This window comes from Diceros bicornis, chromosome 35 (assembly GCF_020826845.1).
Source record: "Diceros bicornis minor isolate mBicDic1 chromosome 35, mDicBic1.mat.cur, whole genome shotgun sequence".
NCBI classification, from domain to species: Eukaryota; Metazoa; Chordata; class Mammalia; order Perissodactyla; family Rhinocerotidae; genus Diceros; species Diceros bicornis.
In genome coordinates, this window is record NC_080774.1 from 20,732,808 (window position 1) to 20,750,667 (window position 17,860).

Sequence of the window (17,860 nt, forward strand, 5' to 3'; positions counted from 1 at the left end):
GGGATGGGCACACTGGAAATGTGCTATAGGTTTGTGGAATTGGGTTTTCTGGGGCTCCCAGAAAGACATGTGCTGTACAGAGGACAGCTAGTAGACTTGAAACCTGAAATGGTGAGTTCAAATCCTGCCTGGGTCCCGTACAGTGGCAGTGGGCAGCACTCTTTGCCTCTCTGAGCCTTAATGTCTTTGTCTGAGCAATGAAGATGATAAGGAATACACACAGAAGTGTGAAATTAAAGAAGATGTCATAGTATTATAATAATAAAAATATGTTTTGAGCCCTTACTAAGTGCCAGTCACTGTTCAGAGCATCCCCTCCCCCCCATGCATTCCAGAATTTAACCCACACAACCCTATGAGGTGGAGTCCATTATTATCTCTACTTTATGGAATAGGAAACAGTCTCAGGAAGGGTGTGAAGCTTGCCTAAGGTCGTCTGTTAAGGGACAGAGCTGAAATTGATACCCAGGACAGTTTGGTTATAGAGGCCACTGGAATGATCTAGCACAGCGGTTCTCAAACTTGAATGTGCATCAGAATCCCCTAGAGGGCTGGTTAAAACGCAGATTGCTGGGTCCCAGCCTAGAGTTTTTGATCCAGTAGCTCTGGGGTGAAGCCTGAGAATTTGCATTTCTAACAAGCTCCCAAGCGATGTTGATGCTGCTGGTCTAGAACCAGCTCTAGAACCACCACTCTAGGACCACTTTCTAGCATCACTGCTCTAGAAAACAGTAGGTACTAAGGAGAGAGCAGTTGAAAGAAATAAAAGACCAAACCTATAAAAGTCGTTAGGCCAAGCGGTGTGGCGGCACCGTACATGGGCATGGAGTCACAGACACGGGCTTAAATTTTGGCTCCTCCCTAACCGCGTTCCCAGCTAGCAGGGTTAATTGAGAGGCATACGCGGAGGCCGTGCGGGTTGAGCACCGGGTACTCCAGGACCAGTCTCTTCCGTCCTCTTACGCCCGGGTCCAGGCTTCCGCTCCCGGGTCCCCGGTCGCGCGCCATCCGCGCGCCCCGCTCCATCCCTGCGCGCTCCGCAGCCGAGTCCAGCCGGGCAAGCGTTGCCATGGCAGCGCCGCGGGCGGGGATGCGGGAGGCTGAGCGCGCCGCGGGGCTCGCCCCATTGTGCCGCGGGGGCGGCGGTGCGCTCTCCCGGCTCCCGACTGCATCCGATCCCCCGGGCCCGGACCCCGAGGAGGGGGTGGGGTGTGGGGTTGCAGGGGCGCTGGGAGGCGGGAGGAGGGCCGAGGCGAGGACCAGGGGTGGGGCGCCTCCGCCCGCCAGCCGCTCCCGCATTAAAATTTCATGGGCGCTGCAGCAGCTACAAAGACGACGCCGGCTGCGCTCGAGGGACCAGAGGGAGGGAGGCTGCGGACGAGTGCGGGGAGGAGTTTGCGATGGGAGGCGCTTGCAGGGGCTCCCCCAGTTCTGCGCTGTGAGCCCGGGCACAAAGAGCCCTCTGCACTCGCGCCGCAGGACCGCCGACCCGAGGTAAGCCGCCGCCCCATCCTAAGAGCCCTCCCTCCCCAAGCGTCCTTGTCCTCGCGCCCAGAACAGCCTAATTCCCCGAGGTTGGGGTCGACGGTACGTCCCAGGGTCCCAGGCAGGGCTCAGGGGATGGCAAACGCTGCCTGAAGTGCCCCTCATTTGATGGATGAAGAGCTCTCCAGCTCGCAGCTGTCAAATGCAGCCAAGAAGCGGGCCTGGGTGGGGCATGAGACAGGGAAAGGGGAGGATGCGCTGGGAGTCCAGGGCGGATGGGGTCCTGCAGTCAGGATCTGAGGGGAACAAAGACCAGCCCCCCTATCAGACAGACATGAGGGGACCCCCCGGACCTTCTCTGTCCACCAGGTTAGCAGTTAACTGGCCAGGGCTTGGACAGAGCCCAAATGGTCTCGGAACTGGGGGTGGGGGTGGGGTGCCTGAGCCGCCTTCCCTCACTGCGAGCCCAACTCTCCCAGCGCCGGCCAATGCTCCACTTCTGGGACTCAGATTCCAGGTGTCCGGCGTCCTCTGTGGCTCCGAAGGGATGGCGACAGCCGGAAAACCACCTTCTTCGGGAATAATAATGACATTGATAATGATAATCACGACAATCAGTTTATGGAGAGCTTGCTCTATGCCAGCAACATGCTTAGTGCTTTGCATGTGTTATCACAACAGTCCCACGAGACGGTAAGAACTCCATTTTAAAGATGAGGAAATCGAGATCCAGAGAGAGTTAGGGACACGTCCAAGGTCACACAGCCAGTGATTTTGAATCCAGATATGTCGGACTCTAAAGCCCATGTTACATCCCTAAATAGGTCTGGGAGGGAAAGACCCCAGAACTCACCAGCTCCCTTCCCACCTCTCCTCCTCTCCAACACACTCCCTAGAGAGGCTGGGAATTCGGGAGGGAGGAGGCCAGATCTCCCCTCTTCCCCAGCGGAGGGCCCTGAACTAGAGAAATTGCTTCTCCGACTGTGCAGGGGGAGACCTGGGGGCCCTGGATTCCCCACCCGCATCCCAGTCTCCAGACCAGTGGCTGCGGTGCGCCCGGGTTGCTGGCGCACACACCCCACTGCAGTGGTGCGGCGGGGATAACGCCCCCACCTGCTGCTGGGGGAGGCGGGGAGGGAGGCAGTAGTGCGGGGAGGGATGGGGAGAGAAAGGCGAGATTATGTGCAGAAGCGGCTTTGTTTTTCTCGGTGCCGGCCTCCAACTGAGGGCGGCCGGTGGCAGAACCTTATTCTGGACATCCTGTGCTTTACTTTCCAAAGCGCATTCCCATTTGGGAGCACCCAGGAGTTTCGAGTTGCCGGGGCTGGGGCGGGGGCAGGGTAGGGATGAGTAATTCCTCTTGACAGACAGGGAAACCTGAGGACAGTGGTTCTCAGACTTTAGGGGCGTTGCTTCAGATACGCAGATGTCCAGGCCACGTGGCCAGGGGATGAGTCAGCGGCGCTGGAGTGGGGCTGGGCATCTGGTAGTTTGCTCAGACCCTCCCCTCCCCCTCCTCATGCAGGTGGTCAGACATCGGTTGAGAGAACAGTGCCCCGACCTCTCTTCCCACCGGGAACCCAGAACCACATAGCAGTATGGGCAGAATGGTTTCCTCGGGGACACTTGACCAGCGCCTAGCTTTGGGTGGCACTGAATTCATCCCACGCTGGGCTTGGTTAATTTCGAGTTGAAAGAATTTTGCAGTAACATCCCCTATGCCCCCCATGCCCACCTACTTTATTATTTAATGACCCTTGCCACTGAGAAAGGTTCTGGAATCTACCCTACATCCTTCTTGCTGCGTTTTTGTCCTCTCTCTCCACTCCTTAATAGAGCAGAGAGCTTAAGTCTTCGGAGTCCCCAAAGGAACCACAACTCTTTACCAAGAGCTTTAGAAGAACCACTCTCTATGCCTGCATTGAAAATGAGAATTTTATAATTTTTGGTAATTTTTAAAAGCATTTAATAAGTTAATAAAATGCATGATAATTGCAGAAGATTTGGAAAAGACAAAAAAAAAAAAAAGAAAGAAAGAAAGAGAAGAAGATGCCATAGTTTCATCACACAAGAATAACTACCATATTTACTATTTTCATGTATTTCCCTCTGGTATATTTTCTATTACTGAAAATACTCATTGAAATTGTACTGTATGTATACTGCTTTTAAAAAGTTACATCAGATGTGTTTCTCTGTTTTTATGCCCTTTGCAGAAATCATTGTAAGAGAGTTAGTGTTTCACAGAGTAGACGAACACGCTCTACTCAGCTCCCTGTTATTGGACCTGCCGGTTTTTTCCATTTTTTGTTTTACATCTTCATTTTTATGGTCTGTTCTCTGGATCTGATCCATGCTTCCACCCAGGGCAGGATTTGCTCTTCGAATTGATCACTCATTGAGGCAATGTGGCGTAGTGGAAGGAGAAGGGATTGAAAGTTACACAGATCTGTGTTAGAATCCTTTTCCCCACCTACTCTCTGTGTCAGCCTCAGTAAGGAATTTCCATTCTGTGAGCCTCAGTCTTCTCATCTGTAAAATGGGGATCATAAACCCTGTTTTCAAAGGCTGTTGTGAGGCTATGAACCAGCGAGTGTAAAGTGCCCGGTACCCAGTAGGTGCTTAATAAGGACAATGCTGCTATAGTGCACCCACTGTGTACCGGCCGAGTTCCTTACACGGCCCCTGAATCTTGTCTAGATACTTAGTTATTTGCTGTTATTTGTATGGTATTTTATTTGTGCTGGTTCCTCTCCTGGGTGATCCTCGGGCTGCTGGAGCAGCGGTGTTTTTGGGGCACTGGCTTCTGGGGCACTGGTTCAATGGGCTGGTGAATCACTTACAGGCTAGTCCTTTGTTCTGAGGGGTCCTTCCTCTTGTCTCTGTGGCTCGGTTCATCTGTCAGCTGGAGCTCTGTGGAACAATAGCCAGAGATACTTAGGAACACAGGCAAAGGCTGGCTGAGGGTGACATCTGTCCCTCATCCCTCTCCAGGCTGATGGGATCAGACGAGGCAGGTGTCCACTTCTCCCTTGCCGTGCCAGGTGGGCCCCTCTAGAGGCTACTGGATGTTATGGAAGGGCAGGAGAGGCTGAATTATTGTGGACTCAAGGGTGTGGAGTAGATAATTAATGATAACCAACTCCTGCTACCATTTAGTAACCATTTGCCAGGGTTCTTGCTGAATGCTCCCTCATGGAGACCCCACGACGAGGCCGGGAACTGGGCATTACAGATGAGACACTGAAGCTCAGCGAGGTGAAGTGACTAGCTCAGGGTCACACAGCAAGTTAGTTGCAGAGTCGGGATTTGAACTTGAATCTAGAATAACTCTGAAACCAGTGTTTGTAACTACTGCTCTCCTCCACCTCCTCTCCTAAAAGTGAACTTAGTCATTTGCCTCGAGACCATGGAAGCAACTGGAATAAATGGATCTGAGATGGTTTAGCAATCATGGGTCAGTTTCTTCATAGTAATAGTAATGCTGAGGACCACAGTGTTTGCGTTTACACATACCTTCCTCGAGTCTTTTCGCACTGAATCCTCACCCCCACATTTGAACATGAGTCTTCTGCCCCTTCGGGGGTCAACAGGTCACCGTACCCCGAACCTCAGTTTCCTCAACTGTCAAATGAGGACAAAAAACCCAACTCATTGTTTTGTCAGGTAGGTAAAGGTGCCCCCAATTCGTGTCTGTTCTCAGTCAATGCTAGTTTACCTTCCTTTCCCTACTCCTTGCTTTTCTTCCTCCCCCCCGCAGCTCAGAGATTCCTCCGTTTGGAGGAGATTTGAATTTCGAAGCTCCTCTTTGGTGTACGTGTTGGAATTCATCCAGAAACAGTGCTGTCTGCTCCTCTGCAGAAGCCTCTCTTTCCCTCTGCGTGTCACCTGCTCGTGCCCCACACATTTCTTATTCCCAGGAGCTTCCTCACCTCTCCGCACTCACTCATCCAAAGCAATTTAGGCCAGCGTCTCCCGTATGCCTCAGCTCTCTCAGCAGCTATTTTATTCCAGAGTCAGGGAAAAAACCCCAAAACCCAGAGGAATCCTAAAATGCAACCACATGCACATTTCCCTGGCAGCTGTTTGTCCGTTACCAGGAGCAGTGCAGAGAGTTTAGGGGGAGAAATGAAAACCCCGTGGATGGTGTTATGAGCAGTGTGGGCTATGGTAGTAATAATAATGTAAGAAAATAATAGAATGCACGCTAATAGATGAAATTTATCATCCCATGCAATCCTCACAACAGCCCTGTGACATGGGCACCATCATTCTCCTCATTTCATGGGTAAGAAGACAATTCCAGAACGGCAATGCGCTTGCTCAGGGTAGCAGAGCAGGACAGGAATTCACGCCGGAGAGCCCGTGTCCTTTCCAACGCGTTAAGATGTTTTTGTTGGCACTGGCCTGACCAAGATACCTCCCGGTTTCCTGTTTTGCTTCTGATCTGCATCTGAGGAGATCAGTTTTGGCAAATGCTGTGACTTCAGAACAGGACGCTGGCATCCATTCCCCGACGTGCCCGCGGGTACATATTCATTCCACTACCCTCTCTCTCTCTCCATGACAGCTGGAAGCATCTTCCTGCCCACCCATGTAGCTCCAGACACGTTCACATGGCCGCCATGATCCTGACAGCATCAAAAGGGTGACCAAGGTGACTCTTCCTCTCCTTCTGTGCACCCCGGGGACGGCAGACACTGCCTTCCTGCTGTGTGGTCAGGTCCACCACGAAACCCATATGTGCGGAGACCTCCTGAATCTCAGAGGTAGGCGGGACCTCTGAGCATCCTCTGGGGTCCAGTCCTTCAAGTAAAGCTTCCCTGATGAGGCCCCTGACCTTGGCTTGAAGTTGGGGAGGGGGAGGGTCCATGAAGGCAAGTGGGAGCTGAGATGCCAGAGCCCTGCGGCATAGAGACCACCAGGTCTCTGTATGGCCTTTGATCTGACCCTTCTTGGTTCTTGTCCTCTGTCATCATATCTAAATGAGTTTTGAAAGAATAACTTTATTGTGGTATAATTTACGTACAAACAACACACCCATTTAAAGCATACATTTCAATGTGTTTTGATAAATGTATACACTCGTGTAACCACCTCCACAATCAAGATATAGAACATTTCATCACCCTAAAATGTACCCCCGTCCCTTCTTGTCAATCCCCTCCCAGCCCCAGCCAACCACTGACCTGTTTTTTGTGACCATAAAATAGACTTGTTTTTTCCTAAAGTTCCATTAATATGAAATCTTTTGTGTTTGGCTTCTCTTGCTCAGCATAACATTTTTGAGGTTTATACTTGTTATTGCATGTATCAGTAGTTCAACCCTTTTTTGTCTAACTTCATTGAGGCATAGTTTAAATATCATATAACTCACCCATTTCAAGCACAATTCCATGATTTTTAGTAAATTTACCAAGTTAGGCACCCATCACCGTAAATCAGTTTTGGAACATTTCCACTGCCCCCAATAAGATCCCTCATACCCTTTTACTGTGAATCTCCTTCCCACAGTTAATCCCAGACAGGCACTAAGCTACTTGCTGTCTCTGTAGGTTTTGCCTTTTCTGGACATTTCATAAACGTGGAATCATACAGCGCCTGGTCTCTTGTGCCTGGCTTCTTTCACTCCGTATGATATTTCTGAGGTTCGTTCACGTCGTAGTAGGTATCAATAGTTTGTTCCTTTTTATTGCTGGGTAGATTTCATTATATGAGTGTGTTACAGTTTTTATCCATTCTCCAGGACAGGGGACTTTAATTTGATCTGTGCTTCCTAACTGGGGTATGTACACCCCCTGCCCTGGGGAGGCATATAATGCCCCAGCATAAAGATGGCCCATATTTCTGGGACATCAGTGTTACATAAAGATTTACTCAAAGGTTAAATCATTCACTGGTGAAAATAATTTTTGGAACACTTACTGTGTGGCAGGTACTGGCTAAGCCTTTGAGAATAATTAACTTTGAGCCACACGTTGGGTATGTGGGGCTGGGAGGCCATAGTTTCCTCCAGGTTTGTCTGACCTCAAAGCCCTTGCTTTCTTTTCTACCCTCCTAGCTCTCAGCTTGACCCAGGAGCTAAAGTTTCCCTTGAAACCTCCATTGCCTTATTAACATCAGGGATTCAGGGTCCACAGGGCCAGGGGGGAGGGTCATTGTGGTCAAACAGAGCTCCTCTGAGCAGCCCAGGGTCTGTTTACAGAGTGCAACAAGTTCCTGGGACGGAGGAGAGAGAAGGGAATTTCTGGGTTCTTCAGGATGTTCGCGACCACACCGGAAGCAGCCCTGCAGATAAGTATTCCAACTTACCGCAGCCTGAGGGCCAGCCTGCCCTCTCCTGGTCTGTGCAGGAAAGTGCAGTATCCCGGAATCTCCACGGGAGGGGAGACATTGGTGATACAGCTCATTTGCGTTTCAACCTCTGTGCCACAGAGAAAGAGTTTGTCCTCATTTTCTGGGGCCCCAGAAAGGGTAATTTTCCTACCCCACTTTTGGCATCAGGCTAGTATTTTATAAACTCCGCCACCAGGAACTTCTGAGAGCTGAGCTGAATGACTTCACCTTGAGCAGCCCTGGAGCTGGTGTCAGGAGGCGGCTGGGCACGCCTGGTGATCTGGGCCGGCCCTTCTCTTCTCACTCTGGCCCTTTGTGATCCTATTTATAAAACTTGGCCAGGGCTCCTTTGCCGGGCAGTCAAGCGGGGACCTCAGCGCTGTGCAGGTAGGGCACATTCTTCTCAGTGCAAGGGCCTGAGTGCGTCTCCGGCTCTGGTCCTGTGCCCCAAGTCCCGGGTGCTGACAGCAAGCTCTGAAAATACACGAAGAGGGCCCTGGACTCTCCTGGTGTGAGTCTGCCAGTCAACAAAGATAGCTTAGCTGTCACCAAAGGCAATGCCTGGGGGATGGTCCTGGGTCAGGCTTAGTGGGTATCTGAGGGGGGGACAGAAAAATAAGAGGCTGAGCAGAAGGGCCCCTCCTGTCTCCCCTCCACCGCCTCCAAGAATGGGTTACTATTGTGCACCTTGGGTGAAAGTCAGGTCCCACGGTCCAGAAAGACGGACAGACTTCCCAGGGCTCCACAGTATGGCAGAGCTGGGACCAGAACTCCCAATTCCTGACTCTGTTCAGCTGTCGTCCAGCTGAGTCTGTCTCACTTTCTCCTGGGTCCCATTCTGCTGTTGTTGGGAACAGGGAGGTGTGTGAAGGGAGCCCCCTCCCCGCCCCTAGGACAGTCTGGGGTGGGAGGAAGGGAGGTGGCGGGTGTGTGTCCCGGCCCAGCCTCCCTGGCTCCTGGGCCTTCTGAGAATTCTGGCCAGACCCGGGCTGGGGAGGGGGCCTGGGTGCGGTTTTCTCCTGCGGCGTGGCTGGCTCTTGTCTTCTAGGATGGGCCTGTGGGGTCTGCGTGGGGAAGGAGCTGGGAGCTGGGCCTGGGCTGCCAGTGTGTTGGCTGGGCGCTGCCAGGTAAGCGTGGCGACAGAGGTTCCATTGAGCTTAGCAAAGATTGTACCCCCCCCCCAGGACTCTCCCCAAGCCCAGGCCTGGCCAGAACACCTCTGCTCCTGAAAAGAGGGCCCGGGAGCCAGGTGGCTGGAAGGCTTGTTCTGACCAGTCTTGGTGGGGGCTGGCGGGACCAAATCAGACCACCGTGGGTGGGTTCATGGCAGAGATTTCAGCTCGTTCCTTCACTCAGCACAGACGTGGACCCAGTGCCTTCTCCCAGCTAGATGCTGAGGATCCGGAGGTGAACACCACAGATGTGGCTCTGCCCTCTCAGATCTTCACGTGAGAAGGTGCTTTAGCACAGTCTCTGCGAGGGAATGAGCTCCCCGTCCTGGGAGGTGTGCATGTGTGCGTGTATGTGTGTTGGGGAAGGGAGGTGCAGAGGTCCCTTAGGGGGAATGTTGTAAAGGGATCCTAGTCTTCTCAGGACTCTGAAGGCCCTTTCTGGCCACCTGAACCCCTGTCCTTCTCCACCCACGATGCTCTTGGGGCTGGCTCTGGCCTCCCTTTATTGCTTTTCTGTCCCCTGGGCTAGCCCTGCCAAGGTGGGGCATTGGCTTCCATCACTTCCTCTCTCTTCCTAAGTTTCTCCTGAAAGGTATTAGTGTTCAAAGCCCTCACCCTCACACTGTCTAGGTGTTGGGGCCACAGGAGGGAGACTGGGGGTCTCTGAAGGTGTCCCCCCTCGGATGTGGGGTTAGGCTGGTCGGGGGGAGAGCTGGGGATGGGGCTGTGCCCTCCTCCTAACGCGCTGTCTCTTCCAGGCGGCTCTGCCCAGCTGCATCTCCAGGACTCCTGCGTGGTCTCCTCTTTGGAGCCCGGGTGACTCTGGACTCTGGTCACAATGACACACAGAGCAGCCTTCAGTAGTTTCCTGGAACCTTGGACAATTGCCTGAAGACCTTATCCTTCCCAACTCCCGAGATGGAGCCTCCTGTGGATACAGGCCCCTCCTGGTCGGAGCTCAGGGCCTGGCTCTGGAGGACAGCTGGAGGGGCGTGCGGGAGGCCGGCAACCCATCGTCCCCTCCTCACCTGCCTGGACCTGCCTGCTGGGCCTTCCTGTCAGGGCCTGGAGACCGTCCTGGCCCCATGGGGATTCGTTCCTCCTTGCATCCCTGCCAGCAACCAGACAGAGCTTGGCCCGGCCAAGGCCCCACTGACCACACCCTCCCCACGCTGGGTCTCCAAGGACCCTCCGGGACAGGGGTGGGAGCGCGGGATGGGAGTCGGGGAGGAGCTGCAGTGGGAGGGGGGCCGTCGCAGCTCTGGGGGCGCAGCTGGCTGGAGTCTCTCTTGCGCCGTTTGCTGTGTGAGTGATTCTCATTTTGGGGGTGTGTTTTGGATGGGGCTTGTCTGTGCTTCTCCTCTTCTTGAGGGTCGCAGGGAGGAGGCAGCCAGGGTCAGGGGCAGCCCGGGCCTCCCTCTAGTGTCGCTGAGTTCTGGGAGGGGCAGATGGAGGGGAGAGGGTGTGCTGTCCTGAGAGGGGAGGGCTTCCCAGAGATGAGGAGGCTCAGGCCAGGGGCGCTCGCAGGAAGGAGACAGACACTGGGCCTTGTTCCCGCCGTCCAAAGGGAATGGGCTGGAACCAGCCTTGCCGCATGGCTTGAGGGGTCCCCCCAAGCCCGATCGCAGACCCCTGCTCCTTGCTGCGCTGATCCTCAATTCTGTCCTTGGGGAGCAAGGGCAGGCAGGGCGGGCCCCACGTGTGTGCAGCTCCCCCACCACACTCGCGGAGTTACTCCTGTCCACCTCCCCATCCTCCCCTCGGTCCAGCCCCTCCAGGGGGCAGTCCCTGTGCTTGCACAGGAGCAGCCGTGGCCTTCCTTAAGAGCCCTCGTCATTTTCCCAGGTTGAGGAGGGGGCCTGTGTTAGTCTGCTGGGGCTGCCATAACAAAATACCACAGGCTGGGGGCTTAAACAGCAGAAATGTATTTTCTCACAGTTCTGGAGGCTGGGGGGTCTAAGATCAAGGTGTCAGGGGTGGTTTCTGGTGAGGGCTCTCTCCTTGGCTGCAGGTGGCACCTTCCTGCGGTGTCCTCACATGGCCTCTTCTCTGTGCACACGGGCGGAGGGAGAGAGGGTGAGACGGAGAGAGAGAGATCTGGTGTCTCTTCTTACAAGGACACCGGTCCTATTGGATTAGGTCCTCATTTAGCCTTAATTACCTCCTTAAAAGCCCTGTTTCCAAATACAGTCACACTGGGGTTACAGCTTCAACCTATGAATTTGGGGGCACACAATGCAGTCCATACAGGTGGTCCCCACAAACATGGAAAGCGAGAGGCATGCCCTTCAGAATCCCCACGCCCACAGGGAGAGGAGAGAGGAGCACAGAGGTTTGGGAAACAGAAGCAGAGTGCGGGAGATACTGTGCTCGGGTGGCCCTCGGTGCCTTGGGGACACACGGAACGGGCTGGACCCAGTGCAGCAAGGAGGACCCCCCAGGAGAGGCGTGTCCTGGGAAGAGCCCGGGCACTGGAGCCCAAGGGTGCGCTCTCTGCTGACCAACCTCGGGCAAGTCACCTCACCTCTGTGCGTCCGATTTCCACTCGGCAACGGGAGCCGTCTGCTCGCCTGGTGGGCGCAGGGAGGTTTCGATGAACTCACCTGCAGACACAGTGCTTGACTCTTAGTAGGTGCTCAGTAGACGCCCCCATCCATCTGGGAGTTCAGATTTAGAGCTTGTCTATTCTGGGCGCTCTGGACTGTGAACTCAGCATCTGCCATCCGGAGGCCTTTCTGATCAGCTCTTCGCCAGCCTATTTTCTTAACATCCCTCTCTAATCAGTTTGTGGAAGTGGCTGAATTTCGTGGCCCCCATAGTAGCTCAGAGTGCTTCCTGGGGTATTTAAATTCTACCCCTGTCATCAGAATTGAGCACTTATGGCGGGCCCTTCCCTGTGCTAGTCCTTTTGAGGGAATGTAGGTGAAGGTCTGGCCATGCCAAGTGGGAGACAACCAGCTCACGTGGAGAACTGGAGAATGGGGATAAAACAGTCCACTGAGGCACAGGCTCTGAGTGCCTGGGGGGTGGGAATAAGATCCCAGAGAGGGCTGCCGCAGCCTGGACAGGCTTCCCGGCAAGGCTGACCCAACCAGGGCCTTGAAGGATGAGAAAGATGTGGCTTAGCTGAGAGCTTCCAGGGGGAAGTTAGAGCAGAGAGCCCCGTAGTAAGTTCTAGGAGATATCACTGCTCTTTAAAAAAAAGCGAGTTACATTCTGCAGAATTCTGTAGTGCAGGACTTATTAGAGCCTTTAAAATGCTAATGGGGATCATGAATATTCAAGGCCAGAGGATGATGTGTTCCCCCCCAGACTTTACTGGTAACAGAACCCTTTTCTTATGGAGCATCACTTAGAAGTGTGGGAGATGCCAGGCTGGGAACACTCCAGCGGTGATAGGAGGTGACATAACCAGGGCAGGCTCAGGTGCTTGGTAGCATCGGCTGGAAAGGCCGCAGACCAGGAGGGGCTGGGGGGTCTTGGTTCCAGGAGTCAGGTGAGCTGTCTATGCAGTTTTGGTTTGGGGGGGAGGGCAGGCCAGTGGTTGCAGTGGCCAGAGGCCTGGCAGTTGGTGACAGAAGAGATGTCCAGTGGCCATGGTGGTCTCAGGGCATCAGCCTGTTCTGGGAAGATGCTGGTGTGTGCACGTGTGCGTGTGAGTGTGTGTGCCTGAGTGTGACAGGATGCAGCCTTCTGGGAAGGGGCCGACCAGAACCAGGCAGGGGGTTTCCAGGACAAGTAGGGTCTATTTTCAGGGGAACCGAAGTGTCTGGGAGGAGGGCCTTGAGGCCCACAGCCAAGAAACAGGGAGGGAAAATGCTTTGGGGAAGAATGCATATGGATAGGCTTGATTCTGGTGGGGCTGAGGGGCTTGGAGGCAGACCCCCTGCCCTGGTCAGGCCTGGCTTCCTGGCTGGTGGGCGGGAGGCCTCTGGAGCTGCAGCTGAGGGGCCGGGGCAGTGTTGCATGGTGAGATTAACCTACTAACCCAGGGCTCGGCCGGGACGCTGTGGCGAGTGACGAGGTGCCTGGCCTTCTGCCAACCAACTAACCCACTAACCAGGCCCGAGCATGCCCTACTAACACCCGCAGCCAGACCCTACTAACCTTGCAGCTCATGGGCCTTTCAAGGGGCTGGGACGTGGGGGCAGATGAGTCTCCGGAAGGCCCTGCCCGTGGCCTGGGATCTCTGTGCAGACCCACGTTCCAGGACAGGGCATGCCAACAGGACTGGCCACCTCCGCCACTTCCTGCGGGGCGGCTTTGAGCAAGTGCCCTCACCTCTCTGAACCTCAGCTTGCTCAGATGGGGGTCCCGACCTTTCCCTCACAGACTGCAGTGAGGATTCCCATGAATATAAAGGTCTCGGCACATGGCAGATGCTTAAAAAAAATGTAAGGGTGGGCATGGGAGGCCCAGAAAACCTGGTTGATCATGGCCCCGGCCTAGGCCCTTATCCCTCTGGGTGTTCTGCACACAGACCCTTCTGCCTGGGGCCAGACACTTGCTTCAAACCCCTAACCGTCTCTTCCCCACCTTCTTCCTCCTCCTCAGCTTTCTTTTCTGTAGGCAGCTCTTTTGTTCGATTACTAACCCGTCTAACCCGGGGTGCCCATCTGCACCCCGATCATCCCGTAACAAACTAACAGACCTGCGTGTGTTCTTCCTTCTCTCCTAGTGACTCCTGCGTGTGTCTGCTGAGGTGCCCTGTCCGCTGGTGTGTGCTCTGACTTACTAACCCAGCCTCTACTAACCCGGTTTTCTCTTCTTACTAACCCCAGCCCTGCCGAGCTCTGGGCCCCCCTGGGGGCTGGTCCCCATCCTTTTGGCAAGCAGATGTCCTGGGGCGAGCTCTGCAGACAGACGCCCCAGTCGGCTGCTTGTGAGTTCAGAGTCCAGGGGGCCCGGTCTGAGGCAGGGGACGGCCCTAGTGACCACAGGGGCCCAGAGGAGGAGGCGGTAATGCGGATGCGGGAGGCGGGCCTCCCAGCACGAGCATCCTTCCTCTGTGCAGAAGTCTGGCTGCCACTGGGAGTGGGCGGGCCCGGGAGACCTCTGGGGTGTGAGTGTGGAGGCCTGCGGGGCTAGAGCGTGGAGCACCGGGGTTTCCCAGCCACGGGCGCAGAGAACCGGCCCGCGCGTCCTTTGGAGGGACGTGTGGGTAGAACTTTCTCTACTGGAAAGTGATGGGTAGAGGTGAGGTCCCGCACAGGAAGTCGGGGGGGGGGCGGGGTGTGTGGGGGGAAGGGGGCGTGCCCTGCACCTGAAGTCAGCAAAGGGGCGTGTCCTGCAACGGAAGTCAGTAAGCTGAGACTTCTCTACATTGCAAGTCAATGAAAGGGTTTTTCCCACGCTGGAAATTACTGAGTGGAGCATTTAGGGCAGGAAAGCAGCAAGAGGGGGAAGTCCCCATATTTGAAGGATGGAAAGAGGGGCGTTTCTGCCAGAAGTCAGTGAGGGGAGTTTCCAGCCGTATCACAAGGCATGAGGAGGAATGCCAGGAGATCAGTGAGTGGGGCCTTTCCCACAACTGGAGGTTGGCTAGAGGTCCTTCCCATACCTGAGGATGCGGACCGTTTTTCATACCGGAAGTCACTGTCTCACACTGGGAAGCTTGAGGAAGCAGGGAGGAAAGATGATCTGCCCGGGATCCGGGGTTTGCGGGAGGAGCAAACGGGAAGCAGAAGTGAACCCCAGGGGCCCACGGGGTCCTGCAGCTCCTTGGGAATTCCGGCCAGGAACTCAGCCCTGGGTCCCTGTCGTGTCCCACCCACACCCCTGTTCCAGCCGGCCTCCCCCAGAGCCCGCCAGCCGCTGAGCCAGGGCCACACCTGGGGGTGATCCAATGCCTCACCTCCAGTAGGCACCTCGGTCTCTCTGAGCTACTCTCTGGCTCCCTTGCACTAACTCTTGCTCTCCCCCAGCTAATCCCCGCCTCGCCCTGGCTGCCCCGGGGCTGCCCACTAACAGCCATCCCTGCCCGTCCAGGAGTTCCAGGCTCCTGGCCTGGCTCCCGACCGGCTCTTAATTAACCTCTCCTTCACCTCGACTAACTCCTGCCCTCCTGGTCTGTTCCTTTCAGCAGAAACTAATGGCTTGTGGACTTCCTTCTGACTAACAACAGGTCTAACACTCCTTGTTACTATTACTATTAACAGCTTGGATGTCGGCATGGCTGGGACGGGGCTAACGCAGGTTTGGAACGTGATGGACACGGGGAGAGGTGCAGCTAGTCGTGCTGGCCTTGCTGACTGCTCTGGGCAGAGCAATCTGAAGTCAGTAAAGACGGCAGTACTCTAGAGGAGGTGCAGGGCTGGGTGTGGCCCGGGCCAGATGGAGGAGTGGTTCCCACTGAGGTGAGGTCAGAAGCATAGTCAGCCTTCCGAGGTTTTGGCTACTGGACGTATCCTATCGACCCCTCATAATCTGCGTTTGGGTTTTGGTTCTTGTAAACAATAGCCTCATATTTGCAGTAGTCCAAACGAGTGGATGCAGCTCTTACAGACCTCAGAACGCCTGTCTGGTGTGTACAGAGGCTATGCCATTATGTATGGAATCACCAGTTGCCAGGCCAGGGCCTAGAGTCGTTGGTTCGGGGACCAACCAGAACCCCTGGTATATAAAACTTTAGCTAGGAATATTCAGAAGGGTCATAAATCCATCATCCATTTATACCTTAGTGTAAATTAGCTCAGGTTCTTCTTCTATCCTCTGTGCAATTTAGCGGCACTGACAGATGAGAGTTTGGCTGGAAGGGAGTTTGGATGTCTCCAGGGCTGCGGGAGGTCCTTTGGGAGCAGAGAGGGGGAGCCACAAGGCCAAGGGTTCCTGGGTGGGGATAAAAGGTGGCCTCAGGTTGAGGGGGGATGGGAAGAGGGGCCTGTTTTGCTGGATCCGTCTGGCAGTCAGGGTCTGTGGGGGAGGGCAGCTCATGGCAGGGCCAGCAGGATTGGATCAGCTCAGGGACAGGGTCAGAGGCCAGCCTGGAGGTCTTGCAGGCAGGTTGCTTGGGTCATTGAATGCGGGTCTGGCGTGGAGAGCATCTCCGATAGCCACGGGCTCGGAGCTAACCGGGTGGAGCTGGCAGTGAGGCCTGAAGGGTGGTCCAGCGAGGCCTGAGCGGGGAAGGGAAGAAGAGAGGAGAATGCATCAGGTAGAGCTTGGAGAAGGTGCATTGGCTGCTGGCAGGGACCCAGGACGGGGTAAAGCCTTCACTGGGGAAACACCTCCCTGCCGCCCTCTAGTGGCCACCTTGTCCCATGTCACTCAAAGCAGGAAGCTTGGAGGCTTCCCATTCCAGGAGCTCCTCTTCATTCAACTACAAAGATTTGATGCCGCTGAGGACCTACTGTGTGCCCAGCACTGCTCTGGGTGCTAGGACCCACACACGGGTTTTCCCATCATGATGTGTATACAGCTCAGCGGGAGAGGTGGAGAAGTGAGCAGATAATGCAGTGAGATGGGTGCTGTGATGGAGGTGGTCGGGCTGTGGGGACACCTAGGAGACAGACAAGGACGATATGCCCCTGCTCTGTGCCAGGCGCAGTGCTAGGCGTTGGGGTGAGTGGTGATTAAACACCGTCCCATCTTCAGGAGGCTTAATGCTAGTATGTCAGGTGGGTGCAGGGTTGAGGGGGGTTTAGGCAGTCAGGGTAGACTTTCTGAAGAGGGAGACATTTAAGCTGAGCCCTGGCTGGGCAGTGTGTGCTGGGGATGAGTTCCAGGCAGCAGGAATGGCAGACACAAAGTTCCGGGCATCAGAGAGGATCGGAGAGATTCTGGAAGGTTCGTGGGGAACGTAGCGGGAGACAGACAGGAAATGAACGAGTACCAGGCCATGTTGCCAGGCAGTTTATCCCAAGGGGGCCATGGATGTGATCTGAGGAGGGGAAACGTTGCATTAGAGTTTTAGGCTGACAATTAGGCTGTTTCAGCTCAGGTGGAATTCTGAGGTACTTATAATGAGTTCTGGTCAAATTTTGGATAACTGATTAGAACTTCTTGAAACTAGGAGGACCCTTAGGTTCATGTTGAGATAAGCAGGATCCATAAATTCTTGCCCCAGTTGGAGGTAGTTCTGCAATGACTGGAAAGTAAAAAGGGCTGTGTTCATGCCAGGCAGGGGCTTGATGGAGGTGACAATGACACCTCGGAAGAGGAGCAGTCTCGAAAGCATGTCAACTCAGGCCCTGGTGGTATGCGGCTTCCGAAGAGGATCCAAGGGGCTGTGGTCACGGGTTGGAAGTCTGCAGGAGAATCTCACTGGAGAGGGAGCCCCTTTGGCCTGTGTGGGTGCAAGGGGGACACACGAGTGTGGAGTAAGCTTCCGAGAGGCTGATCCTGGTCCTGGGGAGGGGGGTGAAATATGTCTTGGGGGATAACAAATCTTCTGTCCCTATGGGCAGAAGGATCGGGACCAGGCCAACTTTGAGATGATGGTGGTGAGATTCTAGGATTCTGTGTGTGAGTGTGTGTGTGGGTGTGTGACTGTGTGTCCTCGACTTAATACCCCGGGAAGCCGAGCCCAGGTAGGCACACTCTACACCCTGACCCGGGCCTGCTGTGTTCACTGTGGCCTTGAGTCCATTGAACATCAAGGTCGTTAGGAGCAGGACCTCATGAGCTGGGGACTGACCTCCCAGTCTGAAGAGGTGTCTTGATCCTTTCTTAATAGACTACATGGAGGGTGTGGCCACTGTGGATTGCGCCTGGGTGCAGTGCTGGCGCAAATGGTGACACAGAGCCGGGGGGTGCCTGGGGTGGGGGACTGGTCCCATCCCAGCAGAGGACCCCAAAGGCCCTCTTGAGAGTCTATCCAGGGACCCATTGTTTTATTCCAACAGACCAGAGAAGACATTTTCCATGTT

General features: G+C 54.8%; 1 long non-coding RNA gene across 5 annotated transcripts; it reads left to right on the top strand.

Moving 5' to 3' along the window:
* The first annotated feature begins 1,265 nt into the window (after positions 1–1,265).
* On the top strand, positions 1,266–12,390 carry LOC131398297 (uncharacterized). 5 transcript variants are annotated; one of them, XR_009216857.1, is made up of 6 exons: positions 1,266–1,494; positions 6,056–6,254; positions 7,041–7,133; positions 7,691–8,948; positions 9,183–9,325; positions 9,752–12,390. It is a non-coding gene; the product is annotated as an uncharacterized LOC131398297 (long non-coding RNA). The 5 variants fall into 5 exon arrangements; XR_009216858.1 differs by lacking the exon at positions 7,041–7,133 and having other exon boundaries at positions 7,691–8,208; positions 8,870–8,948; XR_009216856.1 differs by lacking the exon at positions 7,041–7,133 and having other exon boundaries at positions 9,178–9,325.
* The last annotated feature ends 5,470 nt before the right edge of the window (positions 12,391–17,860 follow it).